General features: G+C 39.5%; 1 protein-coding gene across 21 annotated transcripts in view; it reads right to left on the bottom strand.

The window, feature by feature from the left end:
* ZBTB20 (zinc finger and BTB domain containing 20) overlaps positions 1–14,960 on the bottom strand; it is a 473,219-nt gene that overhangs the window by 68,572 nt on the left and 389,687 nt on the right. The window contains exon 1 of one of the 21 annotated variants that reach the window (XM_039717828.1): positions 11,214–11,232. The exons of the other annotated variants lie outside the window; for them this stretch is intronic. The gene's annotated coding sequence lies outside the window, so the exon portion shown is untranslated. Of the gene's footprint in view, positions 1–11,213; positions 11,233–14,960 lie in introns of those variants that run through there. 21 annotated transcript variants of the gene reach the window in all.

Consider the following 14,960-nt stretch of genomic DNA (forward strand, 5'->3'; position numbering starts at 1 on the left):
GTGCATGAACATGATCTGTGGGTGCAAGGGCATGTCAGAGGATGACTTTTGTGTTGACCATTTAGCTTTTTACAAGCTGATACTCTCCTGGAAGACAACAAGGGGTTATTGAATAATTTAATGCTTCAGACTTCAGCAACAAAAGGTATCTAGCAGCATGGACATCCTGCTACAAAATGAATCAAGAAGAGCTTCTAACCATAGTTAATCTCAGTAGGTTGCAAGAAAACAAGGAAGATGCTAAATCCCTTGGCTGTTCTCCTGCCTTAAGGAGGATGGAGATAAGCATCAGATTAAAGTGAGAGAATCTCTTCTGTCTTCCAATTACACAGATACAGGCCTACAGCAAGCCAGAAAATTTTCAGTAGCCAAAATTTACAACCAAATTGGCTATATGAATATCAGATTAGAGGTTTAACCAGGAAATACATGTCTAATTCTTTCCTCAACCGCATGACAGCTACTGCTCAGGGTAAATTAGCAAAAGACTAGCCCATTTCTGATTAAAATATAAAGTCTGAGTAAGAGTGCTCTGTGAGACCTGCATCTGCAGCAATGCCAATGGAATTCTGCAGACATTTCCCCTCCCTGCCCTCCTGTCTGCCCGCACCCAATAGGGTTTTACAGAGATAGTATGGACAAAAATTAAGCGTTTTAATGTAGCAGACTAAGAGATTTTATTCTATCATCCAAGTGCAAGTTTAAAGAAAAACTAGTTCAAGTACAGTTATTATAAAAATCAGGTTCTTCACAGATGTGCAGCCAGCAAAATGATTGTTGCATGTCTTTAATTTTTTAATATAGCCACTGAAAACCTCCTCCTAGAGAGGCAAGTATTCATGATTATTACATATACTTGAGAAATCTCTAAAGGTTGTGATTACAGCAATAGATTTTTTTTAAAACAATTATAAGCCATCAGTCAGTGTCATTCCATGAAGTTTGAGCAATACACACCTATTCTTCTCTGGCCATCACACTACAATTTCCAAAGATAAACTGCATTCCTCTGTGTGTTCTAACTCTGAAATACTCTATATGTGAAAATTAATCTGGCAGACTCTTCTGAAATCACAGGCTTCTGAGATGAGCAAATGGGTACAGTTTTCTTTTAACTGTTTTTTGAACCCCATGTGTTGAGAGAAAACAACAGAATGGAAATTGCTCATCAAAATGTTAACTTGTGGCATGGCAGAGCCCCAAGCAGATGTGTGGCATGCCGTTCCCTGCGCTGACATGCCTACCACATGGCACCCAGTTCTGCCACCTCCATCCCTTCCCTTTGGAATTCCTCCTCCTGTGAGCACTGAAATGTGGCTGGACTCTGATTTGCACAGAAGTGATGTGACCTTTCAGAAAGCAGGTGCTTTGGGAAAACCTTCATTTAGGATAATCTGTCATGGAATAATCCTTTGGATTAACTGAGGCGGCCATGGATCTTCCAGCCCAAACATAATTGTCTCAGCAAATGTGTTTGCTGTCAGGAGCACAGCTAGTCTGGAAAAGAACATGATCTTGCTAATTCAAGGGGAACAGTGAGGATGCTGATCTATCACAAATAACTGAATTTTTCAAATTAACAAGCAGTTCAACAGACAATGCAAAACAGAAATAAATAAAGGATAAAGCATCACAGAGTATGTTTTGTTCATTTATTTTGACAACTCCTTAGGTTTAAATTGTGAAAATACTTTGCAGTGGACAAGTAAATGTGCAATGATGAACTTTCTAAAAATAATGAAGGCTTCATCATCTTTGAATGAATGTCTATCCCTGTAGTTTATAGCTGGAACTGAAAGCTAACGGAGAAATTACTGTACAAAAGTGGCTTTTTTAGAGAAATTATGGGAGCAAAAATGTTCTTTTTGACTTGTTCTTCATTCTTCACAGTGTTGTGTGTATCTCAACATCACAAACCTCAAGAAGCCAAAAACTATTCTGTGTCCCTTGGATTCTTTAACTCTCTGCTAAACCTTGGGGGAGGCTCACTCAGATTTTCCTAAAATCTCTAATGAAGAACACAGTATTGTGTCCTGGTCTCTTATCCACCCCGTTTGCCTGGTGTAGTTTTGCCAGACTTTCACAATCTGATATGCTAAATTTCACATACTTGCTCACAACCAGGCTTCGGATAAAGAAATTGATTTGAAATAAAGCTCCCCATGGGCCTAGAATAAAATTTCACTTGCTCCATAATTCCACATTTCTAAACATACTACCCACAGTTTTAGAAGTCACTTCTGAAATATAAGTTTAAGGGTATAAAGTGTTTATCTTCACACTTTATTTTCACCTCTCTTAAAATGCAAGAAAATGTTCTATTTTTCTAAGGCATAAAGACAAGGTAGCTCCATAAACTAAAGAGCTATACTCTTCTTCCAGCCACATCTTTGTCTTTTTCTCCCACAAAATACAATGGAAGCCTAGTATACCTTATTACTATTATTTCAAAAGATGCTGTAAAACCAGTGCTATGTGAGTAGTTTTCTCAGGGCTTAAACTATCCAGGAAGTTTAAGAAAATCTGGGTAATGTCAGCTGGCTGCAAGAAAGTCTGTGGGCTACAGCAGCCCTTCTTTGGTGGCCCTGGTATATTTGCTGAATTCATGTTTTCTCTTATGTCAGTATGGACAACTACTGTTTCAGGTAGTAAAAAAGAGTTACCATGCCAGGGTACACATGTATGACACTCTTTCCAAATCTTCAAAAGGAAAAAAAAAAAAAGTTTGGAGCAAAAATCCTCCTCTGAGGAGATTCTGCCTGTAAAGAAATATGAACTCTCAACTGTTTCAGCCACTGGGTTCCAGCAACTGCTGTTTATTCATTTTACCCACAGAGTGAGAACTGAAGAATGAAAGACTAAGAGATGGAGTTTTGTGAATTAGATGATTTGAGTCAAAGAATTAAAAGAATTACACTGAATGTAAACAGACTAGAGATAAAGAGAGGAGTTGGTATGGGACACCTTATGCTGATAGCACGTTTATATACCACAGTACTGGACTGACTGAACAGGCAGCTCTCAGGGGAAGCATTCATTGATGGGACTGGGCTGGAGAATGGTAGAGGGCCTGATCCAAATTTACTAGGAAAAGCATTCCTAGTAAAATATAATGCAGCAGTAACCATTGTTATAATATTTATTACAGAGTTAGTGTAGTTTGCTACTCAGATGTGACAGTATTAAGAGATGAAAAAAGGGGCAGTTCTTGTTACAAGGACAGCACTCACGGGATTTTCAGGTTTGCTATTTTCCTGTGGCTAGAGAGGTAAATAACTCAGAGTCATAGCTTGATTTCAGCCAAGGGATGGCAAAGGGAAACCAAGTCATAGCTCTATAGATACTCAGCTGCTCCACTGGCAGCCTCAGCCTTTCCTTTATTCTCAGGATGGAATTTTTTATGATAGCTCTGAGCTTTGACTTCTTAGTGGCTGATTTTGTGTCCAAATGCCTCTTTTCTGCCTGCTTAGTCTAGGTGGGGGGGTATTGCCCTAGAGGATCATGATGTTTGAGGACAATAAACAGCTCTAAAAATTCATTACTTTCTTTAACCCTCACCTTCTCATTATCATTTTGCAGTGATAAATACGAAGTGCAGATAAGCAGTGAAAACGGAAGATGTGAAATACCCATGACAAAATACAGCAGCATTAAAATTACACTTCCTCTGCCTTTCTGCCTTTACTTGGAGCCATAGTTAGCTGACATGATAGAAATCATAAAACTGAAGAGAAAAAGTCTTTTCAGCAAAAAAGAAAAAAAAAAAGGTGATTTGATAATTTGTAAAGATTATTCATAGCCTGTACTTCACTGGGGAACCAAAGTACCCAGGAATTGTTGGGATACATCCTGTGCAGCTTTCGGGATGGGTACGAACATCATACTGTCAGCTGAGCTGCATTAGGAGCCATATGATGCCCTGTGGTCTAACAGCAGGGTATGCAATGCAGATCAACCATTCTTAATTTTGGTAGCATGATCTTCTCAGGGCAAAGCTCACTCACACCCACAGCATTATCCAAGACAAAGCTCAAGAGTCTTTTCTTCCCTATTACTTTTTAAAGAGAGATGTGTCCTTAGAGGAAATGTTGGGATGAAAATGTTTAAGTATTACTCAGTACATTCCTGAAATTTTCCAGTGCTGCTCTTATTCAGGATTAAGTTCTACTTTATTGTGTTGTACCACCAAACAAACAACAAATCCAACCCCAAGGCATTTAGTCTTAATCCACTGGATTTTTATTGCACTACTGCTTAAGTGGGAACAGACCTCAAATGCTGCTACTCCTTTTCTGAAGGCAGAAGACCGTAGCACTTGAGCTCAGAAGCTTGACCATTAATTGTTTGTATTGCAGAGCCTATGACATACTTAAGTAGCTGAGCACAACAATAAACACAATAGCCAGTTCATTAAATCATTCTTTGTTAAGACTTTCCAAAGCATTGGGCTTAAGCCTCTTAAAACTGAAATCATTATGCTATTTTTTTTAAACAAATGAGTAAACATAAGTCACATAAAAAGGGGAAAACACAACAGAGTCTTTGATGTATGCATCATCACTGTGATGTCTTACTGAGATTAAACTATATGTCTAACACCGCTAAGAGGTTTCAACAGCTCTTTCCAAGGAGAAGCTGAAATCAGGAAGGGCTATAAAGTGCTGCCATTGCTATCATCTCTCCTGCAACAGCTTTCCTTGGCCTGTTACATCATGAGAGAGGCTATCAATAAACTTTGTAGAGTGGTGTTTGTGGTCCCTCTTGTGTCTCTAAATTCCTGTCAAAACCCTGACTTGTTGACGCACCCTGACAGGCTCTGAGGATGACTAGAAATGACAAAAGGTGGAAGCAGGAATGCAGGTTTGTTGCCTTGGGCGAGTTTGTTCTTTTAACACCAGGTACTAATATTCAGGCTTAAGAAAACAGCCAAACTATTCACAGCCATGAGGTATTAGGCAGGCATTTTACACAAGGCTATCTAGATATGGATAAAATACCTTAATAAAATGCTACTGTGATGAGTGCACCAAGTTATGTTCCTTTTAAAATTAATTCATAAACCTCACTCTTTCTTTTGCTGCACAGCTCTGGCTGCCTACAGCTTGTTTCTTCTCTCTGTGCCAACATTGCAGCCACACTGCAAAAGAACTCATTTTCTCTTTCTCCATAAAACAATCCTGCACCTTTACTCACATCATATGCCATGGGCAGAATCTCTGCCTTTCCTGTCCTGTAAACACTGTTAGTATGTGAAATCACACACTATTTGCATGAGAACATATTCTAAGGAAAGCAGAAGAGATATGGAGAACTATGAAAATACTTAGAAGAAGAAATTACCATTTTCCCCCCACTGTTGCTATTATCTGCTTTTTCTCTTCCCTCACTTGTGACAGTTATGATCTTTGTTGTTAGGACCACGTCGGACTAAGGACCAGCCTCTGATGGTTGCTGAGTGCTCCCTGGTTTTGATGGGTTACTCAAAGCTTCTAGGGCCCAGTTTCCTTTCCACAGGTATCCCTAAGCAGTTTAGGGCTGGGCAGTGTTGCTTACAGGCTTGAGAAATAACATGTTCCTCTCTGGGAACAATAAAGGCAAACAATAATGGGTGTGTTGAACACTCTACTCTATCAGACCATTTAATTGCTTTTTCACATTTTTCATAATTTCTTACAATTGCTGCTAATATAAATTTCAAGACAGAGCTTACCCTGATATGGAAATTACAGAATCATAGCCAAGGATTCTTTCTCTGTGAATTACCAGCCCCCCACGGCAGCTCTTCGTGACAAGAGGAGGGTGAAGAAAAAAGGTGGGAGGGGGAGAAGGAGGCAAAGCCCGGCTTCTTTTTTCCCATGTAAGGTATCTCAGCCTGAGCATAGGTCTGCAAACTACTTGCCTAGGACAGTTGTAGCTTCAGATCTAAGACTGGCTCTCCTTTCTGTGCAGACACAAAGCACTTACAGCTTTAAAATACATGTATAAATGAATTGAGAGTTAAAAACTACTAGAGAATACTCCATGGGATTATCTGTACTATCAAGACAGGAAAACTTTGCAGATGCTACTGTCTCTCTAGAGGAATAAATGCTTGCATTTTAATATTCTCAGCAGCTGGTTCCTGTTGAATGCCATCAGGATGATTCAGCCACCCACCAGGAACACCAGTAGCAAGTGCACACACAGAGACAAATCTGCAAAACTTTCTGCTCCTGATGCCACTGTTGTTACTTTGGCAGAGTCTGATCTGTATTAGCTGTTCTTACTACCAGTGGCAGGTTTAACTTCACCCCAGGATGGTGAAAGAAAAACAACTAGTCCCTGGGGCTGCCCTAATCAATCCAGCTGTCTGCTTCCTATCAGTAGTGCTTCCCACAATCCACATCATTAGCAGCTTACTCTGTGGTTACCTCACTCACTTTCAGCCTCGCCACAAGTCACATGTGCCCTGTGAGCTCAAAGTGATGGCCCAGGCAGTCTAATGCCCTTCCCCCTATCGCGGTCCACATCTGATGAGAGGGACATCACCTTACAACACACTTGGTTTCTGAATGAGACTCAACTGCAATAGATTACTTCCTCAGCCCTGCTGATGAACAATTTATGTCTAAAAAATACAAGGTCTGCTATCTCTCCCCATTTAAAAAGAAAAAAAAAAAATCAACCTCAGTGACGTTCTGTCTGTGGTCTGTGGACCACTTCCAGGTGTTTTATGGAGGTGCATCTGTCTAGCAGCAATAATGAGGCATTTACTTTTCCTCAAGCGGCAATGCTTCCTGACAGTTGTTGATTGGGTCAAATCACTCTAATCCTACTGGGACAAATTTCTGCCTCACTTTTGTCTGGCACTTCTTGGAAGTAGAGTAAACTGTGATGCCAATCTGCAGAACTCTACCTGGAGAGGCAAAACACCAGAGAAGGCAGAACTAAAGAACACAGTCTCTCCTGCGGACTGGTGGACCCATGACTACAGATCCTGCAGTAGGGAAAGAGTCTCTCAGTGGTAATTCATGTGATGACTGATAGCCAGAGAGTGAAAATAAACAGCTCAAATGCAAAATGGTGGGAATGTAACAGAACAGCTGCATCCATCTGGTCAACAACACCCACTTAAGTTTTCCTCCTTAATGCTACTGCCATTTCACTTGGTTTAATAGGAAAGATGCTACCGGTGGACAACAATGCCATATCAACATCTATTCTAAAATAATGGGGTTTTATTCCATTATTACAGAGGAGCATTATTCAATGTTTTGGGAAAAAAAAAAATCATGCTTTCAACATGGAGATAAATGTTAGCACTGACCAAATCAGTGGTGTTTGCCTTCCAACAGGAACAACCTCAAGTACTGGTGCCATACATATAGATAACTCCTCAAGTAGTCTGTCAGAAAAATGTTAGAAACTTAGGTTTAACACCTGTGCCAAGTTATCCTGACATGGAAAACAAGCCAAAATAGATAAGTCAGAAATTGTTCATTGGGTAAGTGACAGAAACATTATGAACACAAGAGTTCTCCTGTCAGATCCCTGATGTACCCATACAGCTTGTGACACCTACTGCTGACTGCAGTGATATTCATCCTGGTTAGAAGAGATGCTATCATATTCTTTACTTGCTTTACAAAGAGTATCTTCAAGAATTTGTATAATTTCCAGAATCCAGAGTCATCCCTACCATGATCTCAAATCAACAAAGTTATGGAACCAGTACTTGTTCTCTCTAATGAGTGAACAGTTAAGTGCCTTCAGAGTCAGCCAGGAGTGTGCATGAATATGGAAAAAAGAGACAGGAGGGCAGCAGAAACTGAGAGAATAATCTTTCATACCAAATTAAAAACAAAACAAAACAAAACAAAGAAAAAAAAAAGAAAATTTTAACAGACTGCCCAGTTTCCTGGTATTTTGTCTCATGTAAAAAACAATAATTAAAATTCACAGAAAGCAAAATCACTGAAAAATGGGGATTTAATCTAATTAAATAATAAAAACCAGTGTTTTGAATTTATTTTCTCATTTGAAAGAAACAATGAGAGGAAGGAGAAAGAGAACTTTTTTTTTTACTTTTTTTTTTCCCCCCCAATCAATATTGAGGTTTTTTTGACCAGTTCTTCCAGTAAGCTATCTCACTGGATGTGATGTGGCAACAAGGATCTGTAACCGATTGTGGTTTCAGGGCTGAGAATGCACTGGATTGTCTTCTCTGTTATTTTAGCCCTAAAATATATTTTAACTAGCCTTAAAGAGAATGAAAATTCTTCTCATACCAGTGACAGGGAGAAATGGCTTTAAAAAGGACTTTCATGTTTCTAACATTTTTTGGTTTTTTGTCCTTTTGAATATTCTTTTCCCTGCTTGCATAGATGCAACAGGATAGCCTTTTAAAAAAAGAATTTGGAATACAACACTCAGTAATCCATCCATCAACAAGAATATCTAGATATGTGTTTCTTTCAAGCAGTGAGTGTCTTGGCATTTCCTTCCATGCACTTTGTTCACATCAGAGACAAGTCAACCTCACAAAACCAGTTTGAAAGGACTTTTTAAAAAAATATTTTAAAAAGGATGTTATTCTCCTATAAGTGAGTCTGAATGATCCAGACTGGCCCCATTTCAGTGCTTGTCCTACAACAGCCAATTTTGAAATGATAATTTATCTTACTCTATTTTGCCAGATTAGTTAGGACCTGTCATGTATTTTCACAAGCAAACCAATGTCCTTCAGAAAAATATTTTTTCTTTCTTAATAAAAACTAACCAGACTTTTACCTTGGCCAAAGGATTTTATCAAGTTTTAAGAGAAAAACATTAATATCTTCCAAGCATGAAACCCTCATTACACTCATACTCAATAATAAGCATTACCAGAGATATTTCACTGGTGAAGGAGGACAGGAGAGAAATGCTCCAATATTTGATGCAAGAATTCTTCATACTGAACTGTGTGAAATCCAGAGACAACCTTGCCAATTGCACCTAATTATTTTGGAAGCATTTCATAGGCCATGCTGATGCCATCTTCTCAGCTAGTCCTGAGACAGGAAACCACCAGCTGGTTTTAGAGTTGGCTGAAGTAATTTGAAGCTAAGTGACCTGTTCCAGGCTGCACCGTGAGTGGGCAGCGGGTGAGGAATGACTCCATTCTGTGATGTTCCAGCCACCAGAGCAAAGAGAGGTGCTGCTCTGGAGAGGGCTGGAAGAGAAACAACTGGAGAAAACGAACAGTACACTTACCGTAATAAAGTTTTACCCTATTCTTTGTTCCTTTGTTGATAGGGAAAAAAAAGAAGAAGCAAAAGCTATGTGTGTCAGAAGAGCTTTCTCCTGCCTAATTAGGCCTCCCTTTCGTTATACCCTGAACATTGGAGTTTTAATCCTGAGCACAGAAAGGCCTTGGGCAGAAAATTTGGCCAGCCTTTTTCACAAAATTTGAATGTGTTCAGACCTTTCAAAATTGTACCAACCTCTCTCTAACCTTCAGATTATGTAGTGCATTTTCAATGCCATAATGAGCTAAACCCGCTGGCCTCTTGTGAGATGGGAAAATACCCACTGCTTAAGAAGCCCTAATCCAAGGTGAATTATTGCTACTTTTTGTTACCTTCTTAACATACTCTGATATTTTAGCATTTGTTTTGACCTTATTGACCAGTGCAGACTAAATTAGTTTCTTTTTCCTGTCTTTAATAGCTTTACGATACTTCTCTTTTAACATTACTTTCTTTGTGTATTCTCAAGACCTTTTCTCTTCTGTTCCCATCTCCTTCCCTCTTTGTAACTGGATCTTTGGCTTTAGCCACATATTTCTTTAATTTCTGCCTTATATATAAGTAGAAAAAGAAACCCACTCTGCATACTGTTTCTCTTCTCTTCTCTATTCACCCACTTCTTCTGCCACCAGTACCTCCTCACTTCTCACTTCAAATTCCATTACTCACATCCCCATTCCCTCTAATTTTATTCTGGGTGTCAAAAATTTACCACCTGTTAGCTAGACCAGCAAAGTTTATTAATCCAAGCATGGGGAGAAGATTTCTGACAGTAGAGGGCTCCTTAATACATCAGACAAAGGCATAGCTGAAGTTAAGTCAAATTCAGATTCAAAACAAGTAGAACAGACTTTAAAATCTTCAGAATAATTGTCTTAAATATGTGGTCATTCCTGATGACCACATATCCTGATTAGTTAAAAACTTTAGGATTATCTGTCTCTCTGAAAGATATGTTCTAGCTCAGCAGAACAAAAGTGCTTCCAGAAATTCAGTAGGCTTTATCTTGTAAAAGTAACTAGTTATGACTATTGGAAGTGCCCTTCCTGCTTGACCATCTTCAGAGATGAAAAGGCATCAGTGTCCAGTCTATCTTGGACTCTTCCTGGCAGTGTCCCTGTTTTTCCACATGCTAGCAGCCATTGGATAGTTTGGGACAATTCTTTCCTCTTTAGCTGCAAGGCTATTTGTCCTTGTTTGCAGGGGTTAACCCTTCTCAAGCCTGGGCGTCACAGCTCTTTTAAAAATGGTGACTGTGAGGATATGAATGGATGTATTCCCCTAGCCCCAACCTGTACACTGAGAGAAAAACACAGCAACTTCTACATTTCAAAAGCCTTTTCTCATTTTACAATTCCAATCGCCACCCCCTCACCTGCTCAGGGCTTTTCCAGACTGCCTCCAGTCCACCTGCCTAGTTCTCCTTAGCTCACTGAGGTCCTCAGAAGCAGCACTAAGAACCCAAGATTAATATGCTTTTCCAACTACATGTTCAAAGGACCGTAGCAGCCACAGAGCTATTAGGCCCAAGACACATAAAGTTATCAAGGAATCAATTTACATTAAATTACCATTTGGATATTTATATTCTTAATCATATCTATGAGAATATACAGTCATGTCCTAACTGAAGTACAACTGACAGATATGGAACCAATCAGCATCGAATACATGGATTTTTCAAGGTCTGTTTAAATTCAGTCTAAACTGTGGGTTTATGGCATCACAAAAATTTACTGAAAAAACATGAGTTAATATTTGTCCAGTTCTTTCACATGAGAAGCGCTGTTACTGTTGTCAAAAAGTCTACTGTGGGCTTAAGTAGCTGTGAGAATGCAAAACAGTTTAAAATTTGAATAGCTTTCGTAACTAATAGCAAGTAGGCAATATAACAGATGGCGACTCACATGAAAGATAAACCACATCTTAATAACAATAACTTACATTCAGAGGGGTAGTGTTTCCTAGTGCTCAGAGCATGAGACTGAGAACCAGGATTCCCAAGTTATTCTTCTGGCTCTGCCATTGATTTGCTGTGTGCATTTAGAAAAGTCACTTAAACATTTCTGTGCCTCAGTTTCCCCATCTGCAAAATAGAGATAGTTCTTACAAACATCACCAGACCATTGAGGGGAAGAGACCCAAGCTGTCAGATTTTATAACAAGCATTGTAGACGAATGAAGGTATGGAAGAGAGGTGTTGACTGTTGTCATTGTCGAGTCAGTCATTGATCAAATTGCAAAGTGATTACTTTGAGCTGAACTAATACAGCCATCCCAAGAGTGCGAGGTGGCATCTGCTTAATTGTGTTTCATACCCTTATGGTGTGGTTGAGGTCTGGAACGAACATTGCTCTGCACAACCGCCACTTCAGAGGGAATCCAAGGAGGCCAAATACAATTGCCTTCACTGAAATTTAGCCAGGACATTATGCAATCTTTAGCAGCAATCCGAATCTCTATTTTTATATCTCTGATAAAAAGGAGCACCTTAAGCTCTCCAGGTTTCTGTCATCATTAGTTGGCAGATTACTTCCTTTTGATCAGAAACACGATTGCTTCTCACTCACTGACTTTGCTTGGTGCAGTTCTACAGAGTTTCACAAAGGTTCTCCAAAGCAAGCACTAGAAAAGTCTTATGGTGTCTGACATGAGCATAATACAAAATGAATAGGCTGAAAATTAATGTTCCCCTTAACTCTCTATATATTCTTTTGATGTAATTGTTGTTTTTGTTGTTGTTTATGAGGGCCGGAAGTTTTAACTGTATGAGTAGTAGAGGCTACTTAGACAGGGTCCACTTTTGCCATGCTTGTCAGACAGAGATGACTTTGCTGAGAATTTAATGAAAATAGAAGTTGAAGAATTGGATCAAAATGTTAAAAATGATTACAGAGAGGAAGGTTCCTTGTAGGGTACGCCCTGGTGCTTCAGCAGTGTGCAGGCAATGGCACAAACTAAAGCCTGAAACCAGCTTGGTGGCTTCTCTCATTAGCAGGGATGTCTGCCTCAGATCCACCCTGCTTAGCACTCTCCAGCTGCAGAAGGTTATTGTGGCACTGATAATTTTCTGTGCCTTCTGAAAATTGTGGGGACATATTTCAATAAGAAAAAAAACAAATTATCTATCTATCTATCTATCTATCTATCTATCTATCTATCTATCATCTATCTATCTATCTACAGCCGGTCTCACTGAAGAAGACTCTGGCATCTTCGTTACAAAGAGCTTTCACTGGTATTTCCTGACTCTCCAGCCAAAGAAATTATTGCTAAAGCCTTTTCTCTGGGAGCACGGAACAAAAATTATTTCTCACGCTGGCTTGATGGGATATGTAGTTGAGATTCCCAGGTCAAAGAGTTTTAGGAGTCCTAGTCAGAGGACTTCCTGAAGAATATTCCATGTAACTAACTTAAATGCTCTCCAGATGGTCAAAGCTGAAAAGGCCATCTGAGCAAAAATCAAGTTTTGGAAAGTGCCATGAGAAATTTTAGCCAGAGGATGCGGATTCTGCTTGTGCTGGCTTCAATGGAAACAGACTCACTCTAAATACTAATTTTTTTGTTGTTGTTTGTTTTATTCCCTTAATTTCTTACGAAGAAATGTCTGGAAATTCCATGTTGTTATTTTCAAAAGTGATGAGCTCAAATCACAAAATTTGGATCTGGATGCCTAGCAGTGCCAGAAGTTCAGGAGAGCTTGGACCAAGAAGGCTGGCTCAGGCAAGTGTTGAGTGTTTTCCCAGAATTTTTTGAAGGCCAAGACAAGGGTTTCAAAGAGGAGAGAGGCATGTGCAACATGGCAGAGTTACAAAAAAACATCGCTTGGAATTTCCTGGGTTTTGTGAGATTAAAATTTTGAGTCTAATTAGTTTAAGGAAATTAGCTCTTTATAATTTTCATTTTGTATTGAAGAAGTAAGAAAAATTAAAAATAGAATGAGAATGGAAAAATTAATGGGTTTCAGTAATTAGTTAATCAGAAAATGCTCCTGTCTTAGTGTGGCTGCCCAACACATTAAAAAATAAAAAAGAGAAAAAAAAAGTAACCATGACTTTCCTCATACTTTCCAAAACAGTATAAGCTTCACCTCTGAGCTTGGAACAACTACTTGACATTTCAACTCAGCTCAGTTTTTAGCGGTAAGCCACTGAAATTGGTGTTTAGGTTAAAATACCATCTCACCATAACATTAGTACAGGCATAGAGTAAATACATATATCCTGGCAAAAATAAACCAGAATTTGTTGCTCCTATTGGCCACATCACATTTACATGACTTGCATGCACTAATGAAATGTTAAATGGAAGGGAAACCTCTTCTGAGAGCAGACCTTTTCACCAAGTGCTGAACTGGGGATCTCTGACATCTGAAAGCAGCAGGACAACTTATTACGCTGTAGGAAAACACATTTCTCTTGACAGTGGTGATCCAGTCTGAGGCCTCACAAACCACACACTGGTGCACTAAAGAGACATGTGTTAGACAAGCTGTTTTGTCCCTTGGCTATCACCCTCCCGAGCGCTGAACAGATCTGGATTGGGCTGGCTTAGAAAAAAAAGTCAGATGAAAGCAGTGAAGTTAAGCCAAGTCAAAACACAACTTTGGTGCAATTCCACCAAGTCCAAGTTATGCTAACAAAACTTCAGCAGCGGCAAGCCTGTCCTCCTCTGCCCAGCCCAGAGCACCACTTTCAGGCATTAGCTGCAGCACCTGGCTTTCAGCTCTCAGCACCTCTTTGCTGTATTTACTTTGTGAGGTAGCTAAATGCATCTTTTGTAATTATGTAAGCTTGCAACATCTTTGAAATGAAAGAATCCACTCTGCAGAGATGATGTTGAAAAAGTCTGAAGAGCGTGGGTTTTTTTCCCTATAAATAAAGACGCTGAGCAACAATCTATCGAAATGGCCAAAAACTTGAAAGAAGCCTTTTAATTCCCACTTACATTGCTCTCAAACTTCAGCCTTATCGTGGAGCTGTTTCCTGATTGTCAAGTCAACTAAATTCATGGGCGGCTACCAGAATGAGCTGACAAATAAATACAATACCCACAGTTAGGACTGCTCAGAGTACTGGAGCACGCATAGAGTACCAGGGAACATCATGTACCATGCACGCAGAGCACACAATTCTTAAACATTTGTAACACTTACTCCAAAACCAGATTCCTTCCAACAAAATCTGTAATTGCTTCCTCAGGAGCATGAATGTGCCTAAGCATGAAACATTACAGTGAAGCTGGTTTTAAGTTGGTCAAGGAAGAGAGAAAAGTAAAGAAGCCTGAAAATGTTGCCTCTGGTCAAAGAGTGTCTTACTCCTCATTGGGACAACTAGCAAAAACTAAATAAAAAGAAATGGTTTGCTGTTGAGAGTTAAGCAGACACTGGTATTTATCTGAAGGAATTTGAGGCATATACAAATAAAGTTTCAGACTGCAGGAGTCATCTCAACTCAGCTCTAGAACCTCCACTAAAGTGACTGCACTCTGCAGGCTCCAGAGGGATGCTGTGCTGTGCAAACACACAGTGGGGTTTCTGGTTTCCAACACTAATTCAAGGGGGCCACCCTAAATCCTTCTAGTTTGTTTTTCATTACATTTTCTCAGGAAAATTTGCACTGGCTTTAGTGGGAAGGTTTCTTAGATGAGAAGTAAGAAACATCACCAAGTAGCTGGGCAACCTCAATTTAC

Source organism: Passer montanus, unplaced genomic scaffold, assembly GCF_014805655.1.
Source record: "Passer montanus isolate IOZ18808 unplaced genomic scaffold, ASM1480565v1 scaffold39, whole genome shotgun sequence".
Classification (NCBI taxonomy): domain Eukaryota; kingdom Metazoa; phylum Chordata; class Aves; order Passeriformes; family Passeridae; genus Passer; species Passer montanus.